A 26,701-nucleotide genomic window follows, 5' to 3' on the forward strand; every position below is an offset into this window, starting at 1 on the left:
TGAAATTATTTAAGTACCTACTTAGTTTGTTCCGGCTAAAACTACATTAATTTGAAGTCTGAAGTGTTTTCTGTACTACTTGGAATGAGACCACTGCCTGTAAAACTGAAGTCAAAAAACGTTAAAATACCTACAAAGGATGATTGATATTGAACATTGTCATATATTGATGTTTAATGTGATATATTTCTCAATGTTCATTTCGTATGAATTTGTCTCTGTCTCAATCTTTAACTTCATTGAAGTTAAAGGGTGACAATGAGAGTCATAAAATGGTTGTTTTTATATACTCTAGACTAACCATCGAGGGCATATTGTTGGGTTGTCTGTACGCCTCAATGCCTGTCCTAACATTTTCACTTGTCATTGACATTTGAAGTATATACTTGGTACGAATGTAGCTGTTGGTAAGAGGATGACACAAAATCAGTTGGAAGAGTTCCGTTAACATTGTGATGCCCATACTTGGCACAGAGGTAGGAATATTAGACAAAGTGAAAGTTACAAGATTTGAAGTGTAAGACTGTATTCGATCGGTCCATAATTTTGTAATGAAACTTGCAAAGGAAATTTAAAGATAACGAAAAGTTATTCCTTTTCTTGGTACAGAAGGGGTGTCCAATTCATAAAATGTATCTAAGTTTTGTAAAAATGCATTATATGGAAAAACTATTGGATTGGCCAACAGTAAGCGTCTTCATGAAAGGTCATAGCCGAGGTTTGATGAGGTACGAATCGGCCGAGGTGTGCCGAGTGCATGAAAGGTATTATTTGCGTGATAATCATGAAATCGCGGGTTTGCTGACGTCACAATAGGATTCGACGTATTCTAAAACTTACCGCGTTTACAATATCAAACTACAAACTCTTAGCAGTATGCACTGTAAAATGAAATATACAGAAAGCTTGTTTGGTCTGTAAAAATATTCATTTATATGTAATTAAAAATAAAGGAATTGGATCAATAATTTAATTAAGAGTTTTCTTTATGTTGGAAAAGGCAGGCTAAAATTAATTTTATTTTTCAAAAACGCAATAATTCATCATTCTTTGATTATATATAATTGTCATTCATTTTGTCGGAATTTAAAAATCAATTAATTTTTAAAAAGAAAATTGCGTTACAATCAAAACGCTGTCAAAACCTTTTCGCAATGAAATATAAGGGGAAGTTTGTGTCTCACAAAAGAATATCGAGGTTAAAGAACTTGGTTGAAAGAGTGTGTTTTTGCAATGAACCCTTACATCTCTCTTGCACCGGTGAAAAAAATACGGATTGACATCCATTCTCTATATAGAATGTCAGAAGTGCGGCAAAACGAATTCCGTGTCCACAGGAAAACGCCTCAACACAAATGGCAAAGGACCAGTCTGTTGGTTGTTTTAACATCAACACCAAACTGGCAGCAAGTTTGTAAATTACTAGTATGTTATTTGAGTTTAGTTTATTTCAATTAAATACAGATTTAAATTCCCAAAATGAAAACATAAGCATCCCCTCCCCCCGGAATGGCGTGTTGGCGATGTTGAGATCAAGTAGGTCTTTTACATAGTCTTTTCCACGTTCCAAAAGCGGATGGGTCACTCACCGAGTTAGTGTTCTCTACTGATTTTGTCATCATGAACACCGAAAAGCTATCAAATAAGAACAAAAATATAGGATGTTTTCATGATCTGGTAGCTTCAAACGTTGTCACAAAGGGACAAAGCTCTACTTTGGCAGCACGTGGTTTGCAGGCAAGTCATTTAAAATTGGCGCTTCGGAGATGTGAAAAAGAAGGCCTTTACAACGTGTCGAAGGGAAAGTTGAAGTCTGTTAATTCAGTGATAGACAAAGTGATTTCATTCAATGAAGTATGAGTGTATACATACGTTCATAATTCTATCTACATGATCTATAATCATATGAGTTGAGCTTCGACCATTTATACTTTAAATTAATTGTAACATTTCCGATTTAAAATCTGGCACATTTTATTATAGATAACAATAATTTAAAATAGGTTTGCAAATGCTTTCAAATCCGATTAGATGCCTTTTTTTATATACATTTAGATTTTTTCTAATTTTTTCCGCACTGCTTGAGTTTATTGAGAGAAAAAAAAATGACTCCCCTTTCATTGAAATAGTGCCACGCTGTGGGTAAACTATGCCAATGTTTACATGAACATTATCATCAATCAATAAAAATTGAATTTACGGAGTACATGCTTGATTTTGAGTGAATTGTTAATTCATTTTTTTTCTGGCCGCGCAGGCATACGAAAATAATGACGTCACACTAACGTAATATAACGTCATGATGAAAATATAATACGTTTGATGGAAAATTGTAAAACTTAAAAGTTTTTTTTGCGAGAAATTGAGCCAGAACACATATCATTTTTTAAAAATAGATCCATTCTAAATTCACTTCACATTCATTGTGTTGAGTAAAATAAAATTCGTCTGCTTCATTTTAATATTATGAGCATGGTTTTGAAATGCGTATACCGGCGTGAAAGGCGCATTTTACTATATATTTCATTGAAATAGCGTCACCTGTTCTCATCAACATTAGCGCATTTGAATTACGATTACAGTATAACCATGCAGACGAATCTCAAAAATTTGAAACGAAAGGATTTAGTTGACAGATTTTCAGCGTATGTTTTCAGACAGACAGTAAACCCGCTATCTACCTTAAAAATGCCATTATGATAATCTTGTTTATACGATGTGGTGGAGAAAATACTTCTTAAACAATCTTGATCATTATTTTTATTTAGAAAAATCTCAGAACATCTTCTTTGCGGAAACTGACAGAAAGTAAAATCCAAACACAAAGCATTGAATACATGTACAGTGCATACTTTTTTCAGTTTTCTGTATGCACTGCACTACTTCTATTACATTAATTACGCATATACATATATATACACTTGTAGTACAATAGGTTTTAGAACAAAAACAATTTTATATATAATCCATAAACTTCATGAAATAACAAATTAATCATCAAAAGCGTTCAATTCTCAATTCCACGGAAACAAGCCCTCAGCCGCTCTATTTCTCACTATTACCATGGCTTCACATTCTGGAATGCATGTTTCCATTCATTTTTGTGGGTCTATCCTTTGTGTACATCAGTACATTTGTGGGGTTATCCTTTGTGTACATCAGTAATTTGTGGGTCTATCCTTTGTGTACATTAGTACATTTGTGGGTCTATCCTTTGTGTACATTAGTACATTTGTTGGTCTATCCTTTGTGTACATTAGTACATTTGTGGATCTATCCTTTGTGTACATTTGTGGGTCTATCCTTTGTGTACATCAGTACATTTGTGGGTTTATCCTTTGTGTACATCAGTACATTTGTGGGTCTATCCTTTGTGTACATCAGTACATTTGTGGGTTTATCCTTTGTGTACATCAGTACATTTGTGGGTCTATCCTTTGTGTACATCAGTACATTTGTGGGTTTATCCTTTGTGTACATCAGTACATTTATGGGTCTATCCTTTGTGTACATCAGTACATTTATGGGTCTATCCTTTGTGTACATCAGTACATTTATGGGTCTATCCTTTGTGTACATCAGTACATTTGTGGGTTTATCCTTCGTGAACATCAGTACATTTATGGGTCTATCCTTCGTGTACATTAGTACATTTGTGGGTCTATCCTTCGTGTACATTAGTACATTTGTGGGTCTATCCTTTGTGTACATCAGTACATTTGTGGGTCTATCCTTTGTGTACATCAGTACATTTGTGGGTCTATCCTTTGTGTACATCAGTACATTTGTGAGTCTATCCTTTGTGTACATCAGTACATTTGTGGGTTTATCCTCTATGTACACTATAACATAATTTTAGAATTCGATATTGTTGATATAAAGCACTACTTGTCATTTGGAGATTTTTACCTTAAATTTGGGGGAAAGATATATTTTCAATTGCGACAGTAGGGTCCTTCTACCAGACCTGCATGCAAGGGATATTAGGCCCTATTTTATGGCGGACAGATATATATGTAGAAGTATTCGATTGCTCGTTCTACACTATCTGTGAACCATTTTCTCCATTGAATCAGTAACCAAATAAATTCTTTGTAAATCCCTTCGGGCTCAGGGTGTATGAATACAACCTGGGATAAAATCCCCTTACACCCTTGATTGAACCTGGACAACTAATAATATCCCCATGAACTCGAAATAACAGACACCACAGAGTCTGCTACATAGGTTTCATACTTGGATGTTTTACTTACTTACTATATTACTTAATGGTCAACTAGAACGTATGCTCTTTCCCCATAGTTATTTGATATTCCCAGGGGTCCCTATTTTTTTTTTAACCTTGTACACGATTCGAAATTGTTTTTAGGATTTATGTTATTGATTATTGTTCTTTACCCTCAGAATTTATTATGAAATAATCCAAAGCAAAAAATAATGGTCATTTGATACTTCTTGTTCAAACACTTGAATGGAAACAATTTTAAACTTTTAATCAATTTTTCCGAACGTTTTATTACTGTAACGTTACATTTAACGTAACGTTTGCATTACACTGAAACATAAAATAAAAGTTTTCTTGAATGAACTATACATATATCCTTTTAAATTTTTTTTAAAGTATATAGGTGAATAGGAACACAAATTTAAAAAAGAGTAGAAAATAAAACTAAGGAACAAAACTGAAAAAAAAAAAACAAATAAAAACACAAAAATTAAATGAAAACAAACAAAATGGAGAAAAATTATATAATGTTATGTAAAACAAACCTGCTTCAATTTGTTGCTCAATAGAGGACATGTTTCTGCATGAATCGACAGAAAAATATACACATACACTGTGTCATGTATTTCTAATGAAAGATTTTAAAATAAATTTAGACCAAATAACTGTTGTTGCCTGGTTACAGGTACATGTACGAATCCTTAGTGCACCAAGCTAGTCCGGTAATCAACAGACCGAGTACAAAAAAATTTAATAGCAGAACTCAAAAATCTCTTTCCAGGGGAGCAAAAAATGACAGAAAAATTACAATATACTGATACAGCGGATGTAAAATATGGCTCATGCCGGATATAAAACGTCCTTAAGGGACATGCTTTATTCAATATTTAAGGACGGAACTTAGTATAGTTTTCTAAAATTTCAGGTGAGAGATATTCTTTCCCTTTTTACTTTTTTTTTGATCGATGACAAATACGAAAACATCTGACACAATATAGTTATAATTAAACACCTTAAGATATATTTTGCTCCACAGCGTCACCGCCTCCTCCCTCCCCCACCATCACGATGTGGAAAAATACCGCGTCTGCATGTGCAAAACTTTGCATGAAAGCATTAACAGCCTTAATTTCTTTCCTTTGGGCTTCGTTTATAACCCAGGAGCAGAGTGACACTTAGGGATCACTTCATCCGGCGTCTGTCTGGTAAGGTAGGGTAAGGTCACAATGAGCGATCGCGTTTATCATAGGAATGTATAGGAAAACATCTTTAAAAATCTTCCTCTTAAGAACACCAACGCCATGTTTAGTTATTTTGATATGGAAGCATCATCAGAGAGTGTAGATTTAAAATTTCTTCAAATCATGACCACCGGAGAAAGGATAGGGGCACAATGTGCGATTAAAGTTTTACATAAGAATAAAAAAAAAGGGGGAATAGAAATCTTCTTTTCAAGAACAGCAAAGCCATGTTTAGTCATATAAAACTTGGCAAAGTTTTACATAGGAATATAGTTTAAAAATCTTTTCAAGAACAGCAAATCCGTGTTTAGTCATATCGATATGGTGGCATCCTCTGGTAGTGTAGATTCAAGTTTTTTTTCAAATCATGACCAATCAATCAATCATCAATCAAATCATTACCCCCGGGGGTAGGATGGGGCCACGGAGAGCAATTAAATTTTAACAAAGGAATATATAGGAATAAATCTTAAAAAATCTTCTCAAGAGCAGCATAGTCATGATTAGTCATAATGATATGGAAGCATCCGCAGGTAATATAGATTCAAGTTTCGTCAAATCTTGGTAGGATTGGGCCATATTGGGGAATCAGTTTTAAATAGGAATATTTAGGAAAAGAATCTTTAAACATTTCTTCTCATGAACAGCAAAGCTATGTTCCATCGATATGGAAGCATCATCAGTAGTGTAGATTCAACTTTGTTAAAACCTCCCAGGGGTAGGGTCAGGCCACAATGGGCGATCAGAGTTTAATATAGGGGTATATAGAAAAAATATTTTAATTTTTTTTTGAACAGCAAAGCCATGTTTAGTCATATTGATATGGAGTATCTTGAGGTAGTGTAGATTCAAGTTTGTTCACATTATGACCCCGGGGATAGGGCGGGGCTACATCTATAAAAATCATGACACCTGGGGGTAGGGTTGGGTCACAACAGGGGTCAAAGTTTTATATATTAATAGAAAAAATCTGCTGATGAAGAACAGCAAGGCCATGTTAACTCATGTGAGCTTTGTGCCCCATGGGCCTTTTGTACATGTAAAACTTTTATTGCCTATTGTGGCCCACTCTATCCCCGGGAGTTATGCTTTGAACAAACTTGAATCTACACAATAGTAATAAAGCTTCACATACGTTTCTTCTTTTCTGGCCTAATGGTTATTAAGAAATAGATTTTTAAGGACATACGCAACGTAGTTTGAACTTTATTGTCTTTTTCCCTGGAGTTGAAGAGTTCCAATACTTAAAAGAACTGTGTGCTACAATTTAATGTCTATATATGCTATTGAACACGTCTTCTACAAGTTTGGATAAACAAAACATCTAGAATATATGTTTAGAATTTTTTGTATACTTTTCTTTGAATTATACAAGAATTTTCATCAATTGATATCTTTTCAAAACCCATGGTAATGCATGCTGATTTTTTGTCTACGAACATCTGATGGCACTATAATCTTAAATAAAAAGTATCTTGAAAAATTATCAATAGGTAAGGTACGTTGCGTATGTCCTTAAATGATGCCATTTAATTTTCACAAATTCTTTATTATATACCCTTGAAAAAGGGTGTGGCCCTTCATTTGACCAAACCTAAATCCTCTTCAACCATGGGTGTTTTGTGGCAAGTTTGGTTGAAATTGGCCCAGTGGGTTTTGTGAAGAAGTTGAAAATGTGAAAAGTTTCCAGATGACAGACGACAGAACGACGCCGGACACCCTTCGATCAGAAAAATTCACTTGAGCCTTCGGCTCAGGTGAGCTAAAAAACTATATTTCCGGGAAAAACAGAGGGTGAGACCGCTGTCTTTAGAATTGTAGATAAAACAAAACATTGGTGCATTTTTAATGTTCATTTTGCATGAATTAGTCTTTATCTCATTCTTTCGTTTCCCGGTAGTTAAAAACATGAAAATTGAATGAGTATTAAAAACGAGTTATTTTGACAGCTAGCCAGCTAATTTTTTTGCAAGCAGATTCATATCGGAATTTGTTACAACAACAAGTTAGGAGAAGGATCATTAAACAACTGATGAAAAATATGTTTTTGTATACTTTCTTTAGGTTTTATTTATCCCATAAGTGGACTAGTGCAATGAGTTATCAACAAGTGATGTCGTACGAAGATAGAAGTCACCTCACATGCTTTATAAAGATTTAAAATAAAACTTCTTTAGAGTAAGAACTGGCCAAATATGCATGTTAATTAATTCTGATATTCCCTCGCCATTCATATGCTTCCACTTATGCAGCAGAGATGCATGTTTTAAAACATTCTGCATGTCATTTCTTGTATATAATTTCCGTATAATTCCTCAAAAGATAAAGTATTATTTTGATTTTAAGTTGTTCATTTCAAGACAATAAATGGAAATTTCGTCTTCAGACAGACAGTGTTTTTTTAAAATCAATATAGACATTCATTTCAACAAGGGAAATTGTGTGCACTTTTCTTTATCATGATAATCTTTTGTCAACATTTTGTTAACTTTTCTGGTGTGATACATTTAAGAAATAAATTTAAGAATCTTAATAAGTTTTTTAAAACATTGGTATTTGTTTTCAAAATTCTGAACTAAAATTATTTGTAAAATAATCATGCTAGAATTCAGACTCCTTAAAGATATTCATGTCTTTAAGGATATCCGATCCTCAGCCAGGAAGGATGACTTATTTTATTTAAAAAGTCTCAAAATGAAGCTTGAAATTGAGATCTTTTCATTTTATGCATCCCAATATGATTAAAGGTTCTTTGAAGTCTTAGAAACGGTCTTTTAAAAAGTTGACATTTGTACCCCATAAACGAAAAAAATCATTTTTAGAGAAATCGAATTTCCTTTTGTCTAGCATTAGATACCAATGCTTATAAGCATGATATGAAATTAGATGTGATATGTTTTTTTTTTTTTTTTTTGTTTTTTTTTTTGTTTTTGTTTTTTTTTTGCATTTCCTGATTCCACAGAGTAACGTGAATTTACCCTTGGTATTTCTTCAAAGTTCGTCATTATAGTTAATCATATTTTATAGGAAAAATTATCAAATCTCAAATATAATTTCAGGAAATGCCAAAAAAAAGCAAAACAAAACAAAACAAACAAACAAACAAACAAAAACAAAATCAAAAAAACAAAACAAAACAAAAACAAAAAACAAAAAAAAACATCACATGCATCAGCTATGCATCTTTTAATTAAAAATTGATCAACAAATATATATATTAGGATTAAAAAAATATAGGTATCCAGGCATTTGGAGAAAATTGTATCTTATATATATACCTTAAATTATTACAATTGGTATTATAAGTAGTTATCGTATTTTCAGCTGTCTCTCAGGAATTCTGATCTTCTGTGCAGTTGAAAATAATTCATGAAATATGGAGATAACGAACAACAATCAACTTCAAAAGTCCATTTAAACAATAAAAATCGGGAGCAGAGGAAACTCGGACCTTTATTTAAAAAAAACATCAGAGTGGGATCAGGTGCAATGGGGGAGTAAGCATCCCCTGTCGATAGGTCACACCCGCAGTGTGCTAATTGTCATTATCGCGCAAACGGAAAAATCCTTAGACAATTCAATGTTTAAATAATGGCTTAACAATTAGTTTTAAAAAACGTCAGTCAGTATTCAATTTAATGATAGATTGTATTTGTTGACAAAGCCATTGTACCGACCATAGAACTTGCGAATTGATGGCTTTTAACGACACTGTTCATATCCTTGTTTCATCAACTTGCTACATTTGCTTTAGTTCTAGCCAAACGCAATGAGAGAATCGGGAAAAAAAATTCATTATTCTCCAAACTCCAAATTTTATTTTGGAGGATGGGGGAGGGGTTACGGTCCATTAACGTACAAGGTTTTAGACTTTTCCGTATCAGAAAGGGGGGGGGGGGGGGCAAACAACCTTTCAATAGAATTTTCATATTAAATTAATAGTAAAGTAAAAAATTGTATTCAGAAAAAAACTGTAGGGAAGAGGGCAGACACCCTGCACTCCCACCACCTATTCTATATGCCCGAATGTTAAATTTATTTGAGTTCAAGTCGAATGCAAGTGAAATAACTTGTTAGAATTATTTGTATCATCACATGAAAGGTCACGTGCAGATGAAAATAACGTATTTTTCCTCAATGTTGGATCTCAGTCAGTCAGAGAGCTACAAGAAGGAATTATTCAATCATATAATAAAATTGAATGTTAGTCACAGACCATCTTTATAAATATACGTTCGTAAAAGGAACTTTTGCCTGATAATCATAAAACTCATACGGGGATTAGCAATGGTAAGTAAATAATCTTTGTTTAATGGATGTGGCTAGGGTCAAAAATTCTCTTTATGAATTCTTGAACATTATTCTTTTTTATTTCTCATTCTACTTTTCATTACAGAAACAAACAGAAAATAAAACACCTACAAAGTGTAGCGTTAATATACTTTGTCTTTACTAGAAATACTCAATCTACCCTTCTTTGCAAAAACTTACAGAAAATGAAATGCAACATAGAGCAACTTGAATATACTTCTTCAGTTACTGTTTGTCAGGGTCCTTTTAGCACTAGACTACTTGTTTTACGTTGTCCACACTTATAATTCAATTAGCTTTTAAAGAAGGAAACAATTTTATAAATCTTTTTACGTCATGAAATAACACAACAGTCATCTAAAGCTTTTAATTCCCCATCCCGCGTAGACTTGCCCTCAGTCGCCCTATTTCTCACTATTCCCATTGCTTCACCTTCTGGTATTTCTGGATTTTCTTTCATTTAATCTTTTTTATCGTTTTCAAGAATTTTGGTTGCTTTGTCATAGTACTTATGTTTGTAATGTTCTTTTCCCTTTCTAGAATTTTCCTTGATTAGGCTTGTAAGCAAATCGTCAAATTTTTGAACACATTCAGAAGGTATTTTCTTTTTGCTCTCCCCAAATATGACGTGTCTACCACTGCATTTTACGTTTAATTCAACAACTTCCGGGGCATTTGACATCATCTCCGTTAGTAGACTTTCGTCCTTTTCTAATTTAGAAACAACAAGGATCATATACGTAAACGCACTTTCTCCTAATAAATTATGCAAAAGTTTCAGCATTTTCATATCCTCTGCTGTTATCCTTTCTGCCGCCGATAAAACCAAAACAATGGCGTGAAACCCTGGAAACGTGCAAAACAAACATCGCCTTATATCTGATTCTACATTTATTCCCGCATCTTTTGGTGAACTCATTCCTGGGTATCATATATTCGATACAGAAAGCCATTTCTGACCCCTACTCCATATTCACAACTCCTTGTGACAGATGACCAACATATTTTACTGACAAAATGCTGTTTTCTTAATAATCCGTTTCCGGTATGACTTTTATCTGCTCCGATTTTTCCAATAAGAATGACTCGTCGTTCTTCCGGTGCAGACTTCCGGTTCAATCCTTCTCTGTGGGATTTGTCTTGAGAAAATACTGCTGCTTGTGTTGCAGAACTCTCTAAAATACAAAAGGAATTATTTTTTAATTACTTCCTGATTTCAATTTTGTTTTTACTTGAACAATTCTTAGTTTGTTTGTTTGTTTATTGTTTAACGTCCCTCTCGAGAATTTTTCACTCATATGGACACGCCACCACTTGCCGGTGGAGAGCTGCAAATTTTGACCTAGGGCCATTGAGCAGTGAGGGATCTTTTTCGTGCCAGCACCTACTGCGACACGGGACCTCGGTTTATACGGTCTCATCCGGAGGACGGTCTCCACGTCCCACAGTGGGATTCGAACCCGCTACGTAAGGATCAACTCATTACTCCACGACTCTAGAGCGAACGCTCTTACCACTGCGCCACACGCGACACCAATTCTTAGTAAAACAAAACAAATAATAATCAAGTCAACACATCCTATATATTTCATACTATTCTTTTATTATGCGTGTAGGTAAAGAAAATAGTTCACGATTAACTTGCAGATATTTTTGTATCGTAACCCAGTCATTTGTTGTCTGTCTTTAATGAAAGAACTAGATGAAATCCCGAGCAAGCGCGGGAAATATAATTTTTTTTGCCACTAATGATGGAACAATTCCATTATATCTAAGTAGTTTCTACTGACAATTAATGACAGTTTGAAAGCATGAAGAAATCCTGAAAATGATCCTTTGTTTACCATCCCACAGTTACTGTGGGAGCAGAAGATATACGTCACCTTCTTTTTTGTCTTTTTTATGGGGGGGGGGGGGGTGTTTGTTAGTTTGTTTGTTTGGTTTTTATGTTCATTTGTCTGTTTAAAAAATCTTTTATTTATTTAATTATTTTTAGGTTTAAATTTACCTTTGGCATCTAATGCCCGTTGTAAAATTTTCGTTTCACACCTTTCGTTTCGCCTCAAATCTAAATATATGTTGTATTGAGAAAATTACTATTTTTATCAACAGTTTTAGCGAAATGTGAAATCTTAAAATGGAAGTATGTGCACCACTTTTACTGCATATATTTGAACAATATTATATTCATTAATTAATATTTTCTCTTTACATGTAACCTTTATTTTTTATATACCTGTTGTATATACAAATATACAAATTGTACTTCAGGTTCGTTTCCATGATGTGTTGTTTCCATTTCCATCAAGGATAAAAGAAGCGAATATACTAACTCACTCATATTCTTTATACCTAATTATATTTACTACTTATAATATCAAATGTTATACAATTATTTACACGCCCATTCATAATAAACTATTTTTATTTTCATGTAGTTATTACATATCGACTAATATTTCTTTTTAACATTGGGTTCGGTGCTATAACACTCTAGAAATTCCTATCAATACTAAGATGAAGGACTGACAAAATAGATATGCGCATTTTGCTTTTAAATCAGGTATCACAACTTATTTGTTCCATATCACATAAATCAAATTTTGATTGGTTTCACTAATGTCATTTAATGATTTATTATTGTCAGTTTCATAAAAAAAAAAATTGCCAGTAACTTTGATCCGCCAACCGTGGCCACTACCGTACTCTTTTTTTTTTTTTTTTTTTTTTTTTTTTTGGTTGCTATTTCACCTCACGACTGTTTATCGAAAGCACTTTTGACTTTTGATTAAACTTAGGATAATTACTATGCAAATGAAATTTTAGTTTATGGACACCGTCTTATACCTAGTGCATTATTGGAGGAGAAAGCATGAGCTCTGGTGCAGGCCTTTCGGAGTTAATTATTTGCAAAATTTATTCATTTATAAATAAAGATGTCTCATTTTTTGTTGTTAATTGTTGATAACTAGGTTTTATGAATATAGCGAGGTGAGTTTAATGCTGTGTTTGTAGATCACTAGACTTCAGATTAGAAGGGTCTATTTATAACAAAATGAAAAACGATTTATGATCATTAACATTCTTCATCACTTAAAATGTAGAAGTTATTTTCTTAACTTATTTTCTCAAACATTTTATCACTTGACCATTTTCATCTGACAACTATAATATTTTATGTATGGAGCAATGTACGAAATGTATTGATGCAAGCATCAAACTTGGACTTTAACTTTTTGCACTGAATATATGAATACTGAAGAGCATGACAGACTCTCCCTCGAAAATAAGCGTAAGAATTACGTTGTAAGTAAAAAAAAAAGTGCGATAAATGCCCTATTCGATCAACAATTTGGAAGCATCTCAGAGCAATATAACATTTATAATAAAACATCTGTGTTTCTATCCGTATCAGTCTAAAAATATTCCGTTTTTAACTGATGACATGTACAAAAATCCACATGACGGTAATGAATTTCTTCAATTTTTTTCTTATGCACAATTTGCCACAGTAAGATTGATTGAATGTATGTCGATTTACGTCCCATTCGAGAATTTTTCACTCATATAGAGACCTCACCATATAATGCTGAGAGCTTCAAATAAACCTTTACTCGGCACTCAAGGCCATTGAGCAGTGAGGGATCTTTTATCGTGCCAAAGCGGACCGTAACACCGGGCCTCGGTTTTTTAGGTCTCACCCGAAAGACCTTCACTTTCATTTCAAAGTGCCGAGTGCTTGGCGAAGGAACAGTTGCTACTGTTAGAAATGCATCTTGCATTTAAAACATAATCATCTCTTCGTTCTGAAGTGATGCTTTTGTAAAAGCTGATGAAGGTTAAAATTGATAAAAATGGGGGGAAAAATCCTTCAAGGGACTTTTTTGGTAATTCAATGTCATTTTTTTTTTTTGTAATTCAAAGCCAATACTGGTTTCGATCATACAGAATCACACATGTATTTACTTTAGTAATTGATTTATTGTTTATTTCCAATTAAATTCAACTGTTTTGTTGATTACAGTGCATATCCAATGAAAGTGATCCTTTCCGTATAACATCCTTTATAGAGGATGGAACCTATCAAAAATGATATTAATGCATGATGTAAACTCGCCTTCCCTGTTGCAAAATATGGTATGAATTTGCTAGCATTCACTCTGTCGGCTCATGTCAGAAATGTTTGGAAATACGTGAATGTGACTTTTTTATCTGTCCGTATGAACAGAAACAAGCTAAAAACCTTTATGGAATTCTTTAATCATCTTTGCTAGCCAAGTTTCCGATTCATATCCCTTAATCTCCCCCTAGGCTGATTTAGCTCAGTATCAAAGTTCCAGGGCATCCAATCAAATTCCGTCACACAAACGTTTCTTTCCTCTGTGAACCTTCTTTTCTTTGGGGGGGGGGGGGTTGTATAATTAAATTCACCTCACTGGTGTTTTCGCCAAGAATGATAACTCGACTTAGATGGCAGTACCTGCCAAGGGGGAAATGAGGGGATACGAATCGGACACTTGATTAGCGTTGATGTTCTTTAATAAGAAGGATAAAGGATAAAAAAAAATTCTATTAAGTTATCAATGTACATGAATTAATATGCATAAGCATGAAAAGCTGTAAGTGAAATTAATTTATTTTATTTTCGGATTATTGATGAATTTAACTATATCCATATTTTTGTTTCTTGATTGACTGGCTGATTCTAGGGTAGGGCTATCTGGAATAAGAGGACACCTGTCTAGAGTGGCCACTTCCAAACCTTCTCTAAGGTGACCTCAGAGATGGGATCAGATACCATGGAGGAGTAAATATCCCCTTTCGACGGACCGGACATACGCGCCATGAGCTCCTTGTCATGATCGGGCGAATGGAAAAATCCGTAGACAATTCAGTGCGAAAATAGTGGCCTAACAATTTGTAGGAAAAAGTCAGTCAACATTCGTCTTAATGATAGATTGTATTTGCTGATAGCTGATAAGGTTAGTGTTTCGCCCATAAAATTTGCGAAATGGTGACTGTAAATATAAAGAAATAAAAAATTAAAAGCAATCTCACAAAATTAATATATATAAACAAAAAAAAAAAAAAAAAAAAAAGGAAAATCATTTATAATGTCATGAAAGACAAACCTGCTTCGTTCCATTGCTCAAATGAGGACATGCTTCTGCTTGAATAGACAGAAATATACACAAAGTTTTTTTAACAAAAGAGTAAAAAAATGAAATAAAATGAAATAATTGAAATAATTGCTGCTATCTGGTTACAGGTACTGTAGCATCCCTATTGCTCACCAAGCTAGTCCGATAACCAACAGTCAGAATCTACAAAACTAATTTCCGAAGGCACATTAAAATATGCTATCATACAGATGCAAAATGTTGCTCAAGCCGAATACAAAAGTTATTAAAATATTTAAGTACCAAACTTAGTTTGTTCCGGCTAAAACTACTTTTAAAGTGTGAAAGTACTTGGAAAACAACAGGGGATGAGGCCACTGCCTGTTTAACTGACGATGAAAAACGTTAAAATAGATGACAGATGTTGAACATTATTATATATTGATGTATAAAGTGATATACTTTTCAATGTTCATTTTGGATGAATTTGTCTCTATATCATTCTTCAGCTTTACGAAGCTAAAAGGGAGACGATAAAATAGATCATAAAATGATTTTTTATATACTCACGATCAACCATCGAGGGCATATTGTTGGTCTGTCTATAGGTCTCAATGTCTGTCCTAACCTTTGCACTTGCTCATGACTTTTGAAGTAAACGTGCATGGAGACTCCACATTTGGCACAACTGTAGCTGTCGACAAGATGATGACACAAAATCATTTCATTTAACATTGTGATGCTCCATACTTAGCACAGAGGAAGGTATATTAGACAAAGTGAAAGTAACAAGATTTAGAAGTGTGAGATTATTCGATAGGACCATAATTATGTAATGAAGAAACTTTCGAAGGGAATATGAAGACGGAGAAACTTCTTTACAAACAGGTAGGTTATGGGTTAAGAATTGTCACCGGGTCACACGGATTTTAGGAGCATGATTATCTTGTCTGGTTCATAGTGTGGTAAATGAGAAACATTAAAATCTCTCCACTGGCACGAATGTAGAGGGTTGTCATGACGCTTAACAAGGTGATTTAGACCACACAAAAAAATCAGTCAAAATTGTCCCCATATTAACTATAGTGCTCGAGAGCATTTGTGTTTCAGAAAAAAAAAACATTTTTAGACTTGTTTCAAAATGACAAAATGATGATTGGGTAGTAAACCTTTTTAAAAAAATATATAAATGTAATGCTTAGCAATTTTCGTACTACGAGGTTGATTTTGGTTTTATCTCAATGATAAACTTAATCTTTCGAAGTGTTTTGCTGTCCAATACATAAAATGGGTCTCTTTCAGTTTAGTAAAAAAAAATGTGGAAAATCTAATAATTGGATTGTCTTCATGAAAGGTATTTGTAACGTGTCGGGGATTTGAGGCTTCAAAAATGATCATGCAAACCTCCAAGGAAGAAGATTTTTTTAAATATCTAATTGCATTGCAGAGGCAAGTAAGAGCTCAACAGAAGATATTTGAAGTTTCAACAATAATTTAATAACGGAATAAATATAATATATGGCCGTCGGAAGCGGGGGGGGGGGGGGGGGGGACGGGGGGCGTACCCCCAATAATTTTGCCGATATATATAACACCATAGAAAATATAGCTGCTATATGCTTGTGCCCCCTCATTAATAACGTCTGATGACCTTTTTTTTTTTTTTTTTGCTTTTCAAGGAATTCTTCGTAGTTGATAGTCCCCCCCCCCCAATTGAAAATGTATGGTTGTGCCCCCCCCCCCCCCAATGAAATTGCTTCTTACGGGCCTGATAGATGGCTGGATAACAAGATAATCAAACAATGATGATATAGTACAGTTGGTCATGTCGGACGTCAAATTATGGAGGTCCTAGAATCGTGTCCTTTTTATTCCCTCGAGTATCTCTCAAGACTGTGTCCGCTGCTGCAACATACATCATTAGAAAAATATTATTTGATTGCTTTTGGCATATTTACAACTGTAGACGATAATAATATCAAAACAGGTAAAACATATAGTCTGAAACAAAATTTCACCTCAAAGCATAAATCAGCTATTACTGCACACTGATAATTCTTATTATATGATTGAAATATTTACTCTTGGTAAACGTTTATAATTAAAATATAATAGCGAGCGCAGCGAGCGGCGCAGCGCCGCTTGTCACTGCGAGCTAACGCCTGTGCGAAGAGAAAATTCGGACTACTCACATTCATTCAATAGAATTTTTTTGACGCAGTAACTCTGGACCCACAATGAAACACTTGTTGTTCTCGCTGATAACTATGAGGTGCCGTTTTGGTATTTACTGCCAAAAAGTGATATCACCTATTCGAATAGGTGATATCACCTTTTTCGAATAAGTGATATCACCTATTTGATTTGAATTGGTGATACATGTATCACCTATTCGAATAGGTGATATTACATATTCAATTTGAATGAGTGATATCACTTATTCGAATAGGTGATATCACTAAATAGCAATAAATACCAAAACAGCGCCTCATAGATAACTTCGTTCGCGCGGTAACAACAACTAAAAATTCACGAAATATAAACTCACCTCAATTTAATAGATATTATGGATATTGCATACAAATATTAGATTAAACGTTCTTTTTTAATTTTTTCCCTTTTTCAAACTTCGTTTATGGAAATGCAGCTAAAGTACGACGTCATGTGATGTTCCAAATGCCTCTTGCGGTTTGAAGAGGCGGATCTTAAAATGAAGTGAACAATGCGCTCGCCCCAACGGTCGCATTTATTTATGAGAAGTGGAGGGGGAAGGGGGAAAATGTACTTCTTAAACAATCTTGACAATTATCTTTTATAGAAATCTCAGTATACTCCTTCTTTACGGATACTAACAGAAAGTAAAATCCAAACACAAAGCAGATCGGATTTTTAATTTCTGTTTGTCAGTATCCGATCATCACTAGACTACTTACAAGTATTACATAACATATAAACACTTACAGTACAATAGGTTTTGGACAAAAATAATTTTACAACCCATACACTTCATGAAATAACAGAACAGTCATCTAAAGTTTTCAATTCCCCATCATGCACACGGAAAGAAGCCCTCACCCGCACTTTTTCTTACTATTTCCATTGTTTTACATTCTGGAATACCTAGACGTTTTCTCATGTAATCTTTTTTTTTTTTTTTTAAAAAAAAAAAACCTTTTTCAATGGCTGCTTTGTCGTAGTAATAAGTGGGTAATGTAATGTTCTTTTCCTTTTCTAGGAATTTTCTTCATTAGGCTTGTAAACATATCATCAAATTTTTGAACACATTTAGGAGGGTTTTTTTTATTCGATTGTTTTTTTGTTTTTGTTTTTTGTTTGTTTTTTGTTGCTGCTTTTTTGTTGTTGTTGATGTTTTTTGTTTTGTTTTGTTTTTGTTGTTGTTGTTGTTGGGTTTTTTTTTTATTTTTTTATTTTTTTTTTTTTTGCTGCTCCAGAGTATGAATTGTCTACCACTGCATTGATTTGAAATTTTTAAATCGAAAAATAAGTTAAAAAAAAGTTTAAAATATTGATGAAATGTAATGTTTTACTGTAAAATGAAGACAATTTATTATGGGTTTATCCTCTATGTACCTTAATATATATACCATCCTCCAGAATTATACAGTCAATCTGACTGGTTTAGAGCATGCGCAGGGTGACAACTGTGTTGTCTCCCTTTAGATGAAAATAAAGTGTCGTAAGGGAAATAACTCATACTAATAATTATCGTCGGAGGCCCTAAATTCGTTACGGTTATAGAGTCGTGTCCCTTTTATTTTCCTGGTATTTCGCAAGATTGTGTCCTTTGCTGCACTAAACATCGTAAGAAAAATTTTATTTGATCGCTATTGTCATAATTTCTGACGATTATAAGGTCAAAATTGGTAAAAAACATGGTCCAAAACAAAATTTCTCCTCACTTAGCATCAATTCGCTTACCTTTGAGAAGAGAGTCTAAATAATTTTTTTTTCTTACGACCTGTTTCAAGTGTATTGGTGCAACCGTACGCATTGTTTACATTATGTCAACAGAAGTCACATATCCGAATAGGAATTTTGGCTTTTTAAATAAAATTTCCGCAGAGGTTACGACCGGTCACACCCGCCGTGTGCTCTTTGTCATGACCGGGAAATAACGGAAAAATCCGTCGACAATAATGGCCTAACAATTAGTATGAATCAAAGTACAGTGAGTACTGATAGACGGTGGCATGAATAACGTCCCTCTGTAGAATTTCTCACTCATATTGAGACACCACCATTGGTGGGCTGCAAATTTAGATCTATATTCAGTACTCATGGCCATTGAGAAGTGAGGGATCTTTTTCTGGCAGTGCTTACTGCGACCTCGGTTTAACGGTCTCATCCTAATGGACCAGTCTCCACGTCCTGCAGTGGGATTCGAACCCGCGACGTAAGGATAAACTCCTTTATGCCCGTGACTCTAGAGCAAACGCTCTAACCACTGCGCCACACAGCGACTGGCATTGAATGAAATAAAATGTTAAAAGAATCTGTAAAATGTGGTGTACAGTCATAATTGCAAATTTAAAATGAAAACATATTTGAGGATGGTGGACAGTTTGAAATTATACATTGTATATTCAAATAATGGATTATAGGATCCTCATGTTTTATTATTTTTTTCATTAATTAATGCTTAAAACCGTAACGTGTCAAACCAGTTCACCCTGAATGTTAAATTAAGGGAATCAAAGTTCATAATATATTCATGTAGTGACCGAACATATTAATTTTGAGATGCATGTTTTACAAAAAAGTGTAATGAAATCGTGGTGCGTAGAAGTAGAAATTGTGACTTTATAATTTCAAACTTATACTCAGTGATCAATTATGAAATTTGGCTACCCCCCCCCCCCCCCCCAAAAAAAAGGGTGAAAAATTTTCCATAAATTATTGGAACATTTTTTGAAATTTTGAGTAAAATTGAACCCACAATACACTTCTTTACAAAAACTAGCTTTTCATAAAGTATATGGTAAAAAGGGAAATGATGGATCACTTTTGGTCATGTACTGTAGATTGTGCAACATATAAATCATATGCTGAAAGATAATGAAATAGACTTTATATTTGGATTCTCATCTTTGCCAAATTCCCTACCTGTATTAATTTACTTATTTCTAAAAGGTTGAAAGACTTCAAGAATTGTACAGAAGTCTTACATTTTTGTTTTATATATACTGTTCAAAAAGGGAAAAAAAACCCAGAAAAATAGAATAAAAAATATTTTTCAGACTCTATTTCTCCATCGTCTCAAGCCACGGTTCGAAGTCCGCATATAGCTCTCTCCAGAATGGGAGACGATCGTACATTTTGGCCCTAGTATGCGACGATGCTATTTCTCACGTAATCTTAATTTGCACTGACACTGCTAGTCATTGCGCAATACGAAGTTTAATTTGTGTTTGAAGACTGATATAAATAAAGCCCACTGAATTTACAAGAAAATCCTAATATTCCATGCACATGTAATTGATTAGCTTTTTTTTTCTTACAATTTTTAAAGGGTCAATTTTATTCGAGGCACGATAGAATTTTCAAATACGAATGAAATACATGGGTAACTTTTGTCTGTCACAATTTTTGTAATTATAGCTTTGATAAATTAGTATCCGTTCAGTAGTTTTTGTGCCCGAGATAATTAGGCAAAGGCTTATTTAATTTTTTTTTTTTTAGATAGAATCGTAATAAACTTTACTTTAAACATATTTTATTGAGTAATTCAATAAGGATTGGGCAACAGGCAAAGCCTATACACACCCTCTCCTTGTATAATAGGTAAAGACACAGACATTGAATAATAATATTTGAACATGGTAATAAACTTGCTAAAAATAAAAAAATAAAGATTCACAATGAAGTATTATTCATCAGTATTATAAAAAAAGATGATAACCCCCTAATTGTATACAAATTATATACATACTGTTCCAGCTTTATTATGAATATTGTAAAAAAAATATATATATACATTCAACAGAGTATTTAATATTACAGTGTACTCAACTGAGTCTCTTAGTAGATTTTATAAATTCATGTACATATGAAAATATTTTACAGTTTGTTTGATACAAATCGTAATAAACTTTGCGAATTTTACGCCATATAAAGTCACAATCAAGTATTATTCATCAGTAATATATATATAAAAAAAAGATGATAACCCCCTAATTGTATACAAATTATTTACATACTGTTCCAGCTTTATTATGAATACTGTAAAAAAAAAATATATATATATACATTCAAAAGAGTATTTAATATTACAGTGTACTCAACGGAGTCTTTTAGTAGATTTTATAAATTCATGTACATATGAAAATATTTTACAGTTTGATACAAATCGTAATAAACTTTGCGAATTTTACGCCATCGCATCTGCCTCCAACAACTCTTTTGTTAGCTGATTAAGATGTCGTGATCTTTTTTTCCCGAAAATATATATTTTCTAAGATAGTATCGTCAAAAGATATTAGATATTCAAACAATCAAAAGACATCGTAAAATTTCAATTAACTGTATAAGTAATTGTATAAAATTTCTTAAAACGTCTCAAATCATTTATAAAACATGCAGTCCCGCAACAAGGAATGTGCAGCCCTCGAACCATGTTGTACTTTTGGAAAATGGAGAGATGTGGAGATTGGCTTTCGCGCGTATGTTGTTTAACAATAATTATTTGATTTCGGGGTTAAAATGTGAAACCATTATCCACAAACATTTTTCCTTGAATTTTCTGACTATTAATAAATTTTAATAGTCAGTCCACCGGCTGACTATTGATGTTGGGATGAAACTGCAAGTGTGCATGCGTAATTAGGAATTCTGTAGTTTGCATACGAATAGACGAATCGGTTTGTGTACGAATTAGTTGTACGTCGGCGTAATTTAATGAATATTCATGAGGCGAGAAATATTGATAACGGAAAATATCAGGAATTAAACTTTGTGCCCATCAACAAAATGTCATTAAAATAACTTTAGAGTATTTGTTAACCATGTGCATTTTAATTTCAAACATCGAAACAACCCTACTTTCATTAATTTGACACTGCAAAAATCGCCGCTAGGGTCCCCGTGATTTTACACTTTGTTATTTTAGCCTCTGAGTGGCAGCAATAACCTGTGGCTATAAATAGCCACCGTCTAAAAACATCAGTCAGCATTTGACTTAATGATAAATTGTATTTGCTGACAAGGTCATTGTACAGTGCTGTATCGACCATAAAACTTACGAAATGACGACTTTAAACGAGGCTACTGATATTCTTGTTTAATCAACTTGTTTGTCAATAACTTACCTCGTTTTAGAAATTGATCATACATAGTGTATGCTCTTGCGTATCGAATCAACTGAGAGATTTAAACCCCGTATGCAGGTGATGGAAGTATATTGCTGCATAAGTAAGGGAAGTTGACAATTGAAAAGTTAAAGTCATCACGTTTATCATAAAGCTTGGTTGTTAGATTACCTTTAACGTCTCTTTCTAGTAAAATATCCAAATATGAAAAAGGTGTGTCAGACTCTGTGGTATCCTTTATTTCAAGCTCACCAGGATATATCGTATCGACATAAGAATGGAAATAACCATTGTTAATTGACAATACGTCGTCGATATATATAAATGTCGAGTTGAAGGCCACAGCAAGTGTTTTCTTCTTTTCACGTATAAGATTTTGAACAAATTCTGTTTCATATGAATACAAAAATAGGTCTGCTAATAACGAGGCGCAATTGGTACCCATGGGAATTCCAATAGATTGTTGGAAGACCAGGTATACAAAAACAATATAGATATTGTCAATCAGAAACCCAAGCATCTTTTTAATATCAAGTTCAGAGTACTTGTGTGTACAATCAGAATGTTTTTAACAAAATAATTTTGCAAATGACCAATGACAAGGTAAGTAAATTTACGAGTTCCAATTTTATTGAAAAAACAGCTGTCAATGATATAAAAAAAGTCTGGACTTTAATTTGTCGTGGGGAATGGTTGTATATAAAGTTGAAAAGTCGTAAGTTTTTATGTTGTTGATTTTGGTGAAATTTTGTGAATTCAAATTTTTCAAAAGTTCCTTGGAATTTTTAAGTATTCACATCTGATTTACGCCACTTCTCGAATATATTGTTGCACAGTACTACTGAAGTTTCTCCTTCATTACTGTTAATATTTTAGTGAGGAGTAAAGAAAGAGGCTTGGTAGAGCATTTAATGGAACAATCAATGAAGGCATTATTTTTCTAAACGATCAATTCAATTGAAAGAAAAAAATATTACTGATTAATAACTTTTTTAAAGTTTACTTTCTTAACCAATTCTGAGTAAAGCAAAAGAAGCTAAGATTAAGTGAACACATCTAAATACATTGATCTTTTATTCGTGCGAGGAAAGAAAATGGTTCACAGTTGACTTGCAGTTATTTTTCACCGTAAACCAGTCTTTTGTCGTCAGATTTTCATGAAAAATACCCAGTTTTCATTGTTATTTGTTGAAACTTAGGTTTTATGAATATAACAAGGTAATACTAGTGCTTGCTTAGTAGTGCATTTTAGCGCTGAAGGTTCATTTTATACTTCATAGTGTAACATAGAGCACATAAGATGTACTTTCAAATTGAATAACGCTCTTAAATATAAAAGTGTAAATACTTCTTTATCTTATGATTTATGACAAAATCTAATGCCAAATTATGATTATTAACAATTAAAATTACATTCTTCTACAATTTATTCAAAAACTTTCTACATGAAAACTGCTGTAGTTTCAAATTAATTGACGTTTTGATGTTTTACTGACTAAAAAATTAGGAAACAAAACAAAGTTAAGAAAAAATAAACAAATAGAAACACACAAAATAAATTTTAAAAAAGAAGAGAAAAAATAATATGCCATTTAAAACAAACCTGCTTCGTCCTGTTGCTCAGATGAGGACATGCTACTGCACTGCCGCTGCCTGAGTACCTGTAACTGATTAATCCCTCGTGTACTAAGCTAGTCCGATAATCAACAGTCAAAAATTACAAGAATTAAATTTTTTTTAAATAGAAGAACTCTCTTCCTGGGCGCAAAGATTTCATGCACATTACGATATGCTGGCACAGCGGATGCAAGATATTACTCAAGCCGGATATAAAAGCGTCCTTGAAAGACATGCTTTATTATGTTCCCCAAACGAAGTTGGGGAACATATTGTTTTTACTCTGTTTCTTATTATTATTATTAAGGTCGTCCGTTTCAGTCGGAAGACCTTATAGTGATTGTACTGTTTATTATTATTAAGGTCTTCCGTTTCAGACGGAAGACCTTATAGTGATTCTACTGTTTATTATTATTATTATTTTTTTCCCATTTTTTGTCCAAGCGATTTCTCAGAGATGGCTCTATGGATTTTCTTGAAACTTTCAGGGATTATGACAAATAAAATAAACTAAAAACATTTTAAAGGATTTTGCAAAATTCACTTCCGGTCGTTAGATATGTCCGATTTCCGTTTTTTTAAAAGAGATCATGTCCGGACGATATCTCGGAAACGGTAAAAGATTAAGACCTCAAACTTTCAGGGATTATAGATCATGACAAGTACGTTTGCAGAATATGTTTAAATTTGTCAGCCGTTACTTCCGGTCGTCACAGGAAGTGATCAAATAAATCGAAAATTTCAACTTTTCTTATTTTAATTAAATTTTGCATCACATTATTGCATCTGTTTCGCAGTTTCGAAATATGTTGGTCCCACCGGAAACAGAAACGTCAACTTCTGGTTATAAGCGAAAAACTACATAATTTGAGTATTTTACTTTCCCATAAATATCGCTTATAGATGAAGTTTTTGAAATGATTTTTAGATATGTTATTTAGACTGCAAATGTCTAGAGTAACGTCAAATATCTTGGTAAAATTCACTTCCGGTCGCGTGTTTTACTGTCCGCAAAAAAAGAACTTGTCAAAGTGAAATCTCAGAAACGGTAAGAGATTAAGACATCAAACTTATATGAGTAATAGAACTTAATGAGTAGGCAAAACCCTTTGGGTTAATAGCGTCAGCCGTCACTTCCGGTTGTTACAGGAAGTGATCAAAGAAATCAAAAATTTAAACTTTTCTCTTTTGAAATAAAACTTTCATCATATAATTGAGTCTCTTTCTCAGTTTCTATATGTGTTGGTCTCACTGGAAACAAAAAACGACAACTTCCGGTTATAAGAGAGAAACTATGTAATTGGTATTTTTAACTTTCCCAATAATATCACTTATTGATAAAGTTTTTTAAATGATTTTTACATATGTTATTGAGACTGCAATTGTCTAGTGTGAAGTCAACCATCTTAGCAAAATGCACTTCCGATCACGTGTTTTTCTGTCCTCAAATTGAGATTTTGTTCACCTAATTGCTCAAAAAAGTACATAACTGAAGTATAAAACTTTCAGAACTGATAGTCAGTCACCAGTTTATCTACATCATGTAAAAATCGTACGTTGCCGTCATTTCCGGTCCTGAAGGGAGGCGATGCAAAAAAGTGAATTTTTAAAGTTTTTTTCTTTTTACAGAAATGATTGGCTAATGCAGATGTTAGATAGATCATGACCATGCAAATTATTTTCATCGGAAGTGCCAACCGAAAAACAAGAAGTTGTCTCAAACATGAGTAGTTTTTCATGGAAACTTTTAGGGATGATCAGTTGTGAATAATTTAGGTGTAGAATGAACATTTTATTCGCTTGGAGCACTTTCGTTCATGACGAAGTACATAAAGAAAACAGAAAAGTAATTCCGTTTGTTTTTATCTGTATTTACATACAGTGCAGGAAACTAATTTTGTTACAGCATCGATGCTGATTTGAATGCTTCCTTTGCTAGCTGATTTGAATGCTTCCTTTGCTTGCTGATTTAATGCTACTTATCCTTATCCTGATGCTGTTTTATAATTAGGTCAATGCTACCGGAAGTAGCATCATGCTACCGGAAGTAGATAATGAATTTCAGCATTGCCGTTTAAAGCAATAAAAGTGCCTTTTACAATTATTTGATCATAATATCTCACTATGTATTAATAATGTGAATACTTTAACCAATATTCTTTCTTTCTTTTTTAATTTTTTACTGAATTAAAACTCATTGATTTTCTGATGCTAGTAGGATAATGCTGATTTTATGTAGGTCAATGCTGGTTTTATCCTTTGCTTGCTGATGCTGATCCTGGTAATGCTGATTTTTAAATGCTGATGCTGATGCTAGCTCGATCCTGATGCTACTAATGCTTATGCTGATGCTGGTTTATGTAACAAAATTAGTTCCCTGCACTGTATCTTTGGAAGCCTTGTGATAACTTTTGTTAATCATTTAGAGTAATCTTATTGAGAAGATTGTTTTTTTTTTTCAAAGAAGTCAAGAAAACGGAAGACCTGTTATTGCCTTGGCAATAAGTATCTAGTTATTATTATTATTTTTTTCCCGTTTTTTGTCCAAGCGATTTCTCAAAGATGGCTCAATGGATTTTCTTGAAACTTTCAGGGATTATGTAGAATTAAATAAACTAAAAACATTTTGAAGGATTTTGCAAAATTCACTTCCGGTCGTCAGATATGTCCGATTTCCGTTTTTTCAAAAGAGTTCATGTCCGGACGTTTTCTCAGAAACGGTAAAAGATTTAGACACCAAACTTTCAGGGATTATAGATCATGACAAGGAGGTTTGTGGAACATGTTTAAATCCGTCAGCCGTCACTTCCGGTCGTCACAGGAAGTGATCAAAGAAATCGAAAATTTCAACTTTTCTGTTTT

The 26,701-nt window shown here is 33.4% G+C and overlaps 1 pseudogene; it reads right to left on the reverse strand.

Annotated features, from left to right (window-relative positions):
• Positions 1-9,846: 9,846 nt before the first annotated feature.
• Positions 9,847-10,959, reverse strand: LOC133191731 (GTPase IMAP family member 4-like; annotated as a pseudogene).
• Between the last annotated feature and the right edge of the window lie 15,742 nt (positions 10,960-26,701).

Source organism: Saccostrea echinata, unplaced genomic scaffold (assembly GCF_033153115.1).
Source record: "Saccostrea echinata isolate AGI-Se365-2 ecotype Australia unplaced genomic scaffold, CSIRO_AGI_Sech_v1 ptg000024l, whole genome shotgun sequence".
In the NCBI taxonomy this organism is placed as follows: domain Eukaryota; kingdom Metazoa; phylum Mollusca; class Bivalvia; order Ostreida; family Ostreidae; genus Saccostrea; species Saccostrea echinata.